The sequence below is a fragment of the Copadichromis virginalis genome, linkage group LG17 (assembly GCF_057382275.1).
Source record: "Copadichromis virginalis isolate Kocher_CV1m ecotype Utaka linkage group LG17, C_Virginalis_male_GT1.1, whole genome shotgun sequence".
NCBI classification, from domain to species: domain Eukaryota; kingdom Metazoa; phylum Chordata; class Actinopteri; order Cichliformes; family Cichlidae; genus Copadichromis; species Copadichromis virginalis.
In genome coordinates this window covers 15,813,342-15,823,672 of record NC_140634.1, presented here as the reverse complement: position 1 = coordinate 15,823,672, position 10,331 = coordinate 15,813,342, and positions in this window count along the sequence as shown.

The following is a 10,331-nucleotide window of genomic DNA, read 5'->3' as shown; positions in this document are numbered from 1 at the left end:
ATCACTTTGTTTGATGACATTGATCAGTCATGGCTAACAGCTTTTTAATGAGTGTTTATTGATGATATGACTTCTGATAGAAGTACCTGAAGCTTATACTGCCAACCAGAATTTAGTCTGATCCAAGGTAACTTTTGGCTTTACACTGGGTGCTTCTAACTTTTTACTTAAACAGGCAGGAGGTTACTGGGTTACACTGGATCAGTGCAGTAAAATATAAGAAAATAAGTTGTATTTTACTTATATTCTATGAGATGGACTAATTTAGGGAAATTACTGCAATGTCGCCATTAATAATACATTTGAATTCATATACAAAGATTCAGCCAGTTCACATCAGTAAAAACAACCATTATGCCAAGAGCAGAACATAGTGACTGAAAAACAAAGTGTTAGAGCAGGTTTCACGCATTTCTCTCTGAAAACAGTGTGGCAATTCTAATAAATGAGAGGACGCTGAAGAAAAATAAATATGCTTTTGATATAAGAAATGACTGATAGGAATTGTAGAGCAGTGTGCACATATTATTCTGATTAAGACTTGGGTGCAGTGCAAGGGCGTAGATTTGGCATGGACGGAAGGGACATGTCCCCACCAATATCCAGCGATTATTGAATTGTCCCCACCAATAATTTGATCTCTTCGAGTAAACGTCTCATTCACCCAGCGGTGCAGAAAGAGTTAAATTACGTTCTCTACTGGAGTCCTATATCATGTGACAAATATGGCCAATGTGATTGGCTGTGCCTTTCAGGGAGCTCTGTTTAGTTTTAGCAGCGGCAATCCTGCGCTGCGAGCAGGAGAGGAGGATGGCAGCAAAAAGAACCTGGATATAAGAAAGTATTTTTCAAAGAAACCTGTAAGTCACTTAAAGTCAAGTTCTACGGTGGCCCCTAGAGACAAAGCACGTACAAACTCCAAAACACTTGCAAACTCCAAAACACTTGCAAACTCCAAAACACTTGCAAACTCCAAAACACTTGCAAACTCCAAAACACTTGCAAACTCCAAAACACTTGCAAACTCCAAAACACTTGCAAACTCCAAAACACTTGCAAACTCCAAAACACTTGCAAACTCCAAAACACTTGCAAACTCCAAAACACTTGCAAACTCCAAAACACTTGCAAACTCCAAAACACTTGCAAACTCCAAAACACTTGCAAACTCCAAAACACTTGCAAACTCCAAAACACTTGCAAACTCCAAAACACTTGCAAACTCCAAAACACTTGCAAACTCCAAAACACTTGCAAACTCCAAAACACTTGCAAACTCCAAAACACTTGCAAACTCCAAAACACTTACAAACTCCAAAACAGATGCAAAATCCAAAACACTTGCAAACTAAAAAACACATGCAAATTCCAAAACACTTGCAAAATCCAAAACACGTACAAATTCCAAAACACTTGCAAACTCAAAAACACATGCAAATTCCAAAACACAACGGAAGTGCTCCAGGACGCTAGGGGCAGTGTTGAGCTTTTGTTACCTAGTAACTACACAAGCCAGGAAGTACCAATGACCGGATTTGGGGTTTGCAGCCTTAAAGGCCGCATTTTAAGGCCGATTACGTCACAGCGACAAGAGAAGGCTTTCCCAATTCAAAGGCTGCTCGAAATGCGGCCCTCAAATGCGTCCATAATTTCCCTGAATTTTAAGGATGGGTCGGTGTAGCCTTCATGGCCCAACATATCCCAGATTTCATAGTGCGGTGGTGGTGTGGATAATTTTGCCGAAAAAAAACGGTGGAAGCGGAGCGGAGGAAGTGTAAACTTTCAGAAGTAAGTACTGAATATTATGTCACTTATTTATGCGCAAATATTTTTTTAATGAAGAACATTAAACCATTATTGTTGGCCACATGTCGGGAAAGTTATGTGACATTAGTCATGTCTGTACTTTCAGAATTAACTTGGTTTTAAAGCCTTTACTTTAAAAAAAAATATATAGTCGATCTTAATCTTACAGAGATTGTGATGATTTTGTGGATAATTAAAGTCAGTCATATATCCACAAACACAACAAGCTGAAAGTCAGTGATGCTGCTCTGTTTGCAGTCCTGAATATCACAGCACAAGGAAGATTCACTGCACTGTTAATGTTAGCTATGTTATATTGCTGCCTCTGTTCGGTGGTGTCGAGCCAAACGGACTTTAACGTGTGTTTGAACGAGCTGACGGTTCACTCGTTAAGCTGAAAGAAAGATGCTTTAATCACAGGAGTCACACATGTGTTCACTGTACCATCTGGGAACTCTTCTTGTTTCGTAATAACACAAACACTAAATCCTCCTCCTTTTGTGCTGTTTTGTAGCAGTGTATACACCTGAGACTGTCACCTGTCTGTCTGTCCTGCACTCTCTCTCTGTTTCTTTCTCTCTGATTGTGTAATAAAAATATGAACATGTGTTAATAAGTTACACTTGTGTTTGAATCCTGCAGCTTATCACACATTTGATTTCCATGTGTGACAACTGCAAGTGTCCAGAGTGAGGACAGACTGAGGGACCCACTGCTGCACATCATCTGTGAGGCTTTGCACCCCTGATGATCCACCAGGACAAACTCAACAGTGTGTGAGGAAGAGGAGGAGGAAGAGCCAGCAGCAGCTGACAGATGGAGAGAATAGACAGACTGTTCCCTGTTTGTGAAGGACTGCTAGGACAGTTTAAAATAACTAATTGTCTGTCCTGAATCAGTCTTATTAGGTAATGTTCAAATAATTTTATCATTCCAGTGTTTCCAGTGTGGGAGAAAGTACTCAGGGCCTTCAAGTTACACACTATGAAAGGCAGCAACAAGTGTAATATTCAGAAACCTAAAGTATGTATCAGCAGCAGAATGGAGCTAAAAACAAATGTTTGTTTCAGTTCTATGAAGCTTTGAGTATTTTGGATCAGTAGCACTGCTGTGTTTGTTGCATCATATTGCTGTAATTGTTTATATGCTTTATATATTCTGAGCTAAGTTGATCTATAGTGTTAGATCAGATTCTGTAAGGATGTTATGTGTTTGTAGACTTTCTGCCCAGTTTGACCCATTTAGCAGAAGCCAGCCTGTTTAAGGCTCTGATATCTATTCTGTATGACTTAAAGCAGTTATGACATGGTCTGATTTTCTCACCCAATAAAGGAATATTTCATATATCAGTCTACTCTTCATTTTATCAGAAATAGTTATCACAGCTTGTACATTTTCTTTTTATAAATATATGTAAGCAATGAGCCAAATTTAGTAATGCCAGCATGAAGGAACAACATTTGTCTCTTATATATGATACACCTATATATGCACTGTCAAAGATACTTGTCTTTGAGTGAAGATTTAAGGTGATAAGACATTTAAATAACTGCAACTTGAATCTGTACTGAAGCTCAGTATTTGACACAGAGTTCATGTTCACTGCTGTAATAGCTAATAATGATTAATATAATAACTAGAATATTGGCCATATTATATTTACATTACCAAAGTGATATGACTTTAGTCTCATGAACAACATCAGCTAATTCTTATTTACTAATTAATCTTGAAATGACTGTTCAGTACAGAAATGAAGCCCAAAAATCATGTTTTACTGTCCTGTGGTCTCAGCCTCAGATACCTATCAAATCACACAAAGCTCATGTAGAAACAAACAAACAAATGAACAAAATATGTTCTCCCTCATTTCTGTCAAACCAAGTTGTATGACACGTTTCCAGCGGTTAGTATCACGGTTGCTAGGCAACCTGGGAAGCGCGACGGAGACTAGACCGTCCCATACAGACAAACTTGCCGTTTATTTTGCAAATCGAGCTCAACACTGCCCCTAGCGTCCTGGAGCACTTCCATTGTGTTTTGGAATTTGTACGTGTTTTGGAATTTGTACGTGTTTTGGAGTTTGTACGTGTTTTGGAATTTGCATGTGTTTTTGAGTTTGCAAGTGTTTTTGAGTTTGCAAGTGTTTTGGAATTTGTACGTGTTTTGGAATTTGTACGTGTTTTGGAATTTGTACGTGTTTTGGAATTTGTACGTGTTTTGGAGTTTGTACGTGTTTTGGAGTTTGTACGTGTTTTGGAATTTGCATGTGTTTTTTAGTTTGCAAGTGTTTTGGAGTTTGTACGTGTTTTGGAGTTTGTACGTGTTTTGGAATTTGCATGTGTTTTTTAGTTTGCAAGTGTTTTGGATTTTGCAAGTGTTTTGGAATTTGCATGTGTTTTTTAGTTTGCAAGTGTTTTGGGTTTTGCAAGTGTTTTGGAGTTTGTACGTGTTTTGGAGTTTGCATGTGTTCTTTAGTTTGCAAGTGTTTTGGAGTTTGCATGTGTTTTGGAATTTGCAAGTGTTTTGGATTTTGCAAGTGTTTTGGAGTTTGCAAGTGTTTTGGAGTTTGCAAGTGTTTTGGAGTTTGCAAGTGTTTTGGAGTTTGCAAGTGTTTTGGAGTTTGCATGTGTTTTGGAATTTGCATGTGTTTTGGAGTTTGTACGTGCTTTGTCTCTAGGGGCCACCGTAAAGTTCACTCATAAAACCTGTACATCATAATAACGTTACAGGCAATGCAAGGCAATACATGCCAACCCTCCCGTTTTTTCTCGGACAATCCCGAATTTCAGTGCCCCTCTTATTAGGGGAGACCGGGGATAGTTGTAACGTGGGTCAGTTGTAACACTTCCAATTTCTCCAATCAGGGCTAAGTTTCAAATGATGTGACTCATCCTGTGCATGCCCAATTCAGTTCTGCTATCACACGTGAAAAATCAGCACATTTTGTCAAACACAGACAATTTAACATGAAAAAAAGTAATTTGTATGCCAAAAAGTAAGTTTTTCTACTTTATTTCAATTTGTGATAGCATTATCTGCTTTGCAGTTAAACTCATCAAACTTAAATTATGTTATTTGTATGTCTGTGGGGATATATTCTGTGTAGGTCTTTAGTGCTAATGTTTTAGCCGTTGGCTGTAATGTTAGCTAGTTCATGGCTATAGGAGTTCTGGGTCAGTTGTAACAGCAACAGTCTGGGTTAGTTGTAACAATAATGCAGATGTTACAACTTGCCACACTATTACTTTAACTTATATTAAACAAGTTGGGGCAACGACATCAGCAGAGAGAGGTTCACTGGTCGCATTTGTATATGCGGTTAATGCCATTGGCAACACAATTCCTCCACTGTTTGTGTTCCCACGCATACATTATGCAGACCACTGTGTCAGAGATGGACCAGTAGGAAGTACTGGTAGTGGAAATAAATCAGGATGGGTGCAAGAAACAGATTCCCTCATCTTTCTGAAGCACTTTGCAAACCACACCAAGGTATGATAAAAAGTAATGGAATTGCGATGCTGGTGAACAACTACATTTTTTCAGCTTCATTGTTATGTTCAAAATTGGTGCAAGAGTTGTAGGTTATAATGCCCACTGAGCCAATGAGGCCAAACTCAAGGAAGACCAACCAAAATTAATGAAATATTCAGTTGCAGAAAATTCCATAATATGTTTTTTTTGGGGGTTTGGAATATGTTCAAAAGCTAGATTTCTGCATTCTGTCTCACACACACACACACACAGCTACATAAATGGATGTAAGTGCATTCATGTGTTGAATAAACAAAGATTACATGTTAATGTTTTGTTAGTACCCTTATTTCATTGTGTTACATTTTACCCCAGGATGTGTTACAACTAACCCAGACTATGGGGTTAATTGTAACATTTCACTCTTTGTGTTTGAGACCATACCATGCAATGGGTAATTGTGCTGCAGAGAAAATAGCTGCATTATTTAATAGCAGAGACATGTAAATACTTTGCATTACATTTTGAATCCACTACCTTAAAAGAGCTTCAATTTACAGACAGAAATGTCAAAAATGTTACAACTATCCCCGGTCTCCCCTACTCTTTCTGGGTTGCAAAATAAACTTTTAAAAAATTTTCAGGCGAGAATGTAGCTGTGCAAACTTCAAATATCTGAACCGGGGAGAACAGCAAACTCCCGGCGCATCGTTTTAGGCTTTGGCCCACATCAGTCTAAAATTGTATGTAACCATGAATAACCTGTTGCCATGTCCACCAGGAGAGACTGGACAGTATAGATGTAAAACAAATATGCCAGCAGTTTCTCAGTTAATGAGAGGAGCAGGCATGTGTTTGGCTCCTTCACATAGTGGACATTGAGTTGTTGTGTGGGACACCAGTAGTCCATGTCTGTTGCTGTAACAGTAGTTCATGTTTAGAGTAAAACACCCCAGCTCACTGACTTGATAGGGGCAATAGTGTGCCTAAAATGTTGCATAATTTTGCTAAGAGATCTTTTACTTTGTGGTAATTTTAGATGAGTAGTTTTATGGACAAAAACCACCAGGTCATTCAGTGTTCCCTTAGTGCTAATGTATCAGAGATGTTGGTGTAATATAACTGAAGTAATGTTGTTAAGTCCTTAAAGTCATATTCTTTTATTGCCATGACTGTATTTTAAGCTATTTTTATTTTTGTATGATATCTGATTTATATGAAATATGGTTGAAGTAAACTAAAGTATAAAATACTTAGTCAGTCATTTGTTTAATAGTAACTTAACATTATATAATTCACATATAAAACTATGAATTGTAATTTTAAATGGTTTAAAAGCACGTAGAATAGCATATGTAGGCAAGTATATTTCTCCTTTTTTTATTTTTTTATTTATTAAATCAAGAAGCAAAGACGAAAAGGAAAAAGGAAAAAAAAAAAAAAAAAAGAAACAGGGCAGGGTTCGGTGGTTGAATCATCCGTCCCCACCAATGCCAAAACCAAATCTACGCCCTTGGTGCAGTGGAAGATTTATGCAAAGGAAACCTGCATTACAATATTACAATAGTGCAAACTATTCCACCATACAAACCTTAAACAGCTGACCTTTATTTTTACTGCTTTCTACATAGTAGATACATATTGAAGACAAAGATGTGAAGCAAGATACATGGAATTATGCAGCACAGAAAAAAAAAACAACTAAATATCAGAAAACGTTGGAACAGTATGGTAAACACAAATTTTTCTTTAAAAAGTTTTGCCTGGTCAACTTCATTTGTAAATGTTCATCCTTTCCTGTCATTCAGACCTGTAACACATTCCAAAAAAAGGTTGGGACGGGAGCAATTTACAACTAGTAATCAGGTAAATTGGTTAAATAATAATGTGATTTGAAACAGGTGATGTTAACAGGTGATTGTAACTATGATTTGGTACAAAAGTAGCATTCAAGAAACATCTAGCCCTTTAGGAGCAAAGATGGACCGAGGATCGCCAACAAATACGTGAAGAAAATTATTGAAATGTGTAAAAACAATGTTCCTCAAAGAAAGAAGGAAGAGATTTGGATATTTCACCTTCAACGGTGCATAACGTAATTAAAAGATTCAGGGAATCTGGAGGAACTTCAGATTCTCAAGCCCACCACTAATGCAGTAAAACACATCACACAGAGGCACAGTATTACTAATGGACTGGACTTCCACAGCTCTGACATCTTCATTATTAAAGCAGTGTGGGATCATCTTGACAATACACAGAACAAAAGGTGGTCAGCCTCCAAAGGTCAGATTTTCAATAACCTTCAAGAAGTCTGGAGAATTATTCCTGAATACTACTTAAAAAAAGCACAACAAAGTAGCCAATAGTCAATTCACTCTGTACATGACGGAGGTGGCAAAAAATGGTCAACGGCCTGTATTTGTATAGCGCTTTACTTAGTCCCTATGGACCCCAAAGCACTTTACACCACATTCAGTCATCCACCCATTCACACACTGGTGGCAGCCACAGCTGCCCTGGGGCGCACTGACAGAGGCGAGGCTGCCAGGCACTGGCGCCACCAGGCCCTCTGACCACCACCAGTAAGCAACAGGTAAAGTGTCTTGCCCAAGGACACAACGACCGAGACTGTCTGAGCCGGTGCTCGAACCGGCAACCTTCCAATTGACAAGACGAACTGCCAACTCTTGATCCACGATCGCCCCAGACTTTCTTTAAGTAGAAGTACTGATAGCTGTTTTAAAAAAATACTCCAGTAAAAAGTTGAAATACTGAAGCAACTTCTTTGCTCAAAAAAAGTGAAAAGCACAGGCTCTGAAATGTACTCACAGTAAGAAAGTAAAAAGTAGCTTCTTGAAGGACAATTCTACTAAACATCTCTGTAAAAATTTAACTTTGTGCTATGTTAATATAATAATAAAACAATATTAGATAGAACATGATACTACAAATGTTATTCAAATCTAAATTCTAACTCTAAGGACTGTACTCAGCTTGAATCTGTAATGTAGCACACAAGCAGTGAAAGGGAATTTTAAAAAATAACAATTTTCTGCTGTCTACATTGTATAGGGTGACTTTGCATCCACACCTTAAAAGTAAAATGAGTACAGTCAAGGGCTACAGTGGAATTCAGCAGGTAGGGGAACCCTAAGATCTGTGTAGTAGTTCAAAAGAAGGAAAAGAATCACAACTCCAATAATTTCTTATAAGAGCTTCAGCAGATTTTCTTAGTGTACAGGCTGTGATCAGGTTACCCCCTCCCCTTTTTTCTGCTACACTTGATGTAACCTAAATCTGACCACGAGGACCACAGCCACTGAGCACCAGTCAAACAAACAGCATTACCGTGAATTCACCACAGGACTGCATATATTTTTGAATAACACAAAGCTGGTATAGCTTAGTTTGATTTGCAAAATTGTTTACAGCATAAAAATACATAATTTATCAAAACACACCATATACAGATCCAGTACATGGTTAAATTGATGGCTTTACATGCAAGCTTAACATATGCAGTTTATCAAGCATCACTGAGCAGTCCTTACCATTAAATCTAACCTCTCTTCTTTCACTCCTGTCCTCTCTGTCTGCAATCATTCTGGTGCTGTGCAAGAAAAAAGAAAACACAACACAAACACCCTCTTTAACCCCTGACTATAGCACATGACTGTGCGTCTTTGATCTCTTTTTATGCGACGTCCCCTGGTGATTAATACACGAACAGGATTGACTTTCACGTGTTACTGTTCAGGCTTAAATCAGTTTGATTTTTGAAGGCCCGCAGTGACGTGAAATAATGACTTCTCCCATATCCCTTAAACCAAAAATAATGAGCCTCTTTTAAAGCAGTAGAAAGTACAGCTATTTGTTTAGAAATGTAGAGAGAAAAGTAAAAGTAAAAGCTGTCAGAAAAACTCAAGTAAAGTAAAGATACCTGAAAATTCTACTTAAGTACGGTAACAAATACTTTGTTACTTTTACTGGAGTATTGTTTAACAGTAGTATCTGTACCTCTACTTAAGTACAGAATGTCTGTACTCTGGCCAGCACTGTGGAGAACATCCTGTATTGTGCCGGTACAAAAAGTCTCCAGCTGAACTGAACGACTGCAGACCAGTAGTCAGGAAAACCTTAAAGCAGCTGATTATGACACCAACTGAAACTCGAGGTAAAAACCAGACTTCCCCTGCAATCTGCATACAAACAACACATTGAAGTGAATGATGCTGTCCTCTACATGCTTCATCATGTCCTAGCTCATCTGGAGGAATCTGGCACTTTTATGAGAGTTCATTTTTCAAACGCTTTCAATACTATTCAACCAAATATACTCAAAGACGAGCTCACAGAGATGGGAACAGATTCTTCCTTTGTTTTCTAAGTCACAGACTACCTGACAGAAAGGCCACAGTTTGTGAGACTGGGGAACTTTGTTTCTGGAATGTTAATAAGCAGTATGGGAGCGCCACAGGGGACCGTTCCAGGTCTATTTCTTTTTCACATTTTATACAGCACACTCCTGCCACATCCAGAAATACTCAGATGATGCTGCCATTAGTGGCATGCATCAGGAATAGACAGAATCTAAATACAGGGATCTTGTAAAAGCTTCCAGTGACTGGAGTCACAAAAACTGCTATTATTTTGAACACCTCTAAGACGAAGGAAATGATAGGAAAGTTCTGAGCAGTAACAAGTATAAATATCTACGTTTACACCTAGATAACAAACTAGACAGTTGATGCCATCCTGAACAACTCCAATAACCCAATTTATAACATCTTCATAGACGAAAAAAAACCCAAATCAATACTGGAAGTCGCCCGTCTTTTTGTTGTCAAACGGAGAAATACAGAAAATGATTCGCCCCCACAGCCATCAGGCTTTTCAGTTCTCATACAGTTAGCAGATATATGATTTTTCCCTCTGAGATCAATAGTTATTCTTATTATTTCTTATTCTTATGGCCTGGATGATTGAGAACCGACACAGACACGTCACGCTCATTGGTTTTCATGGAAATGTGGAGGAGCACACCC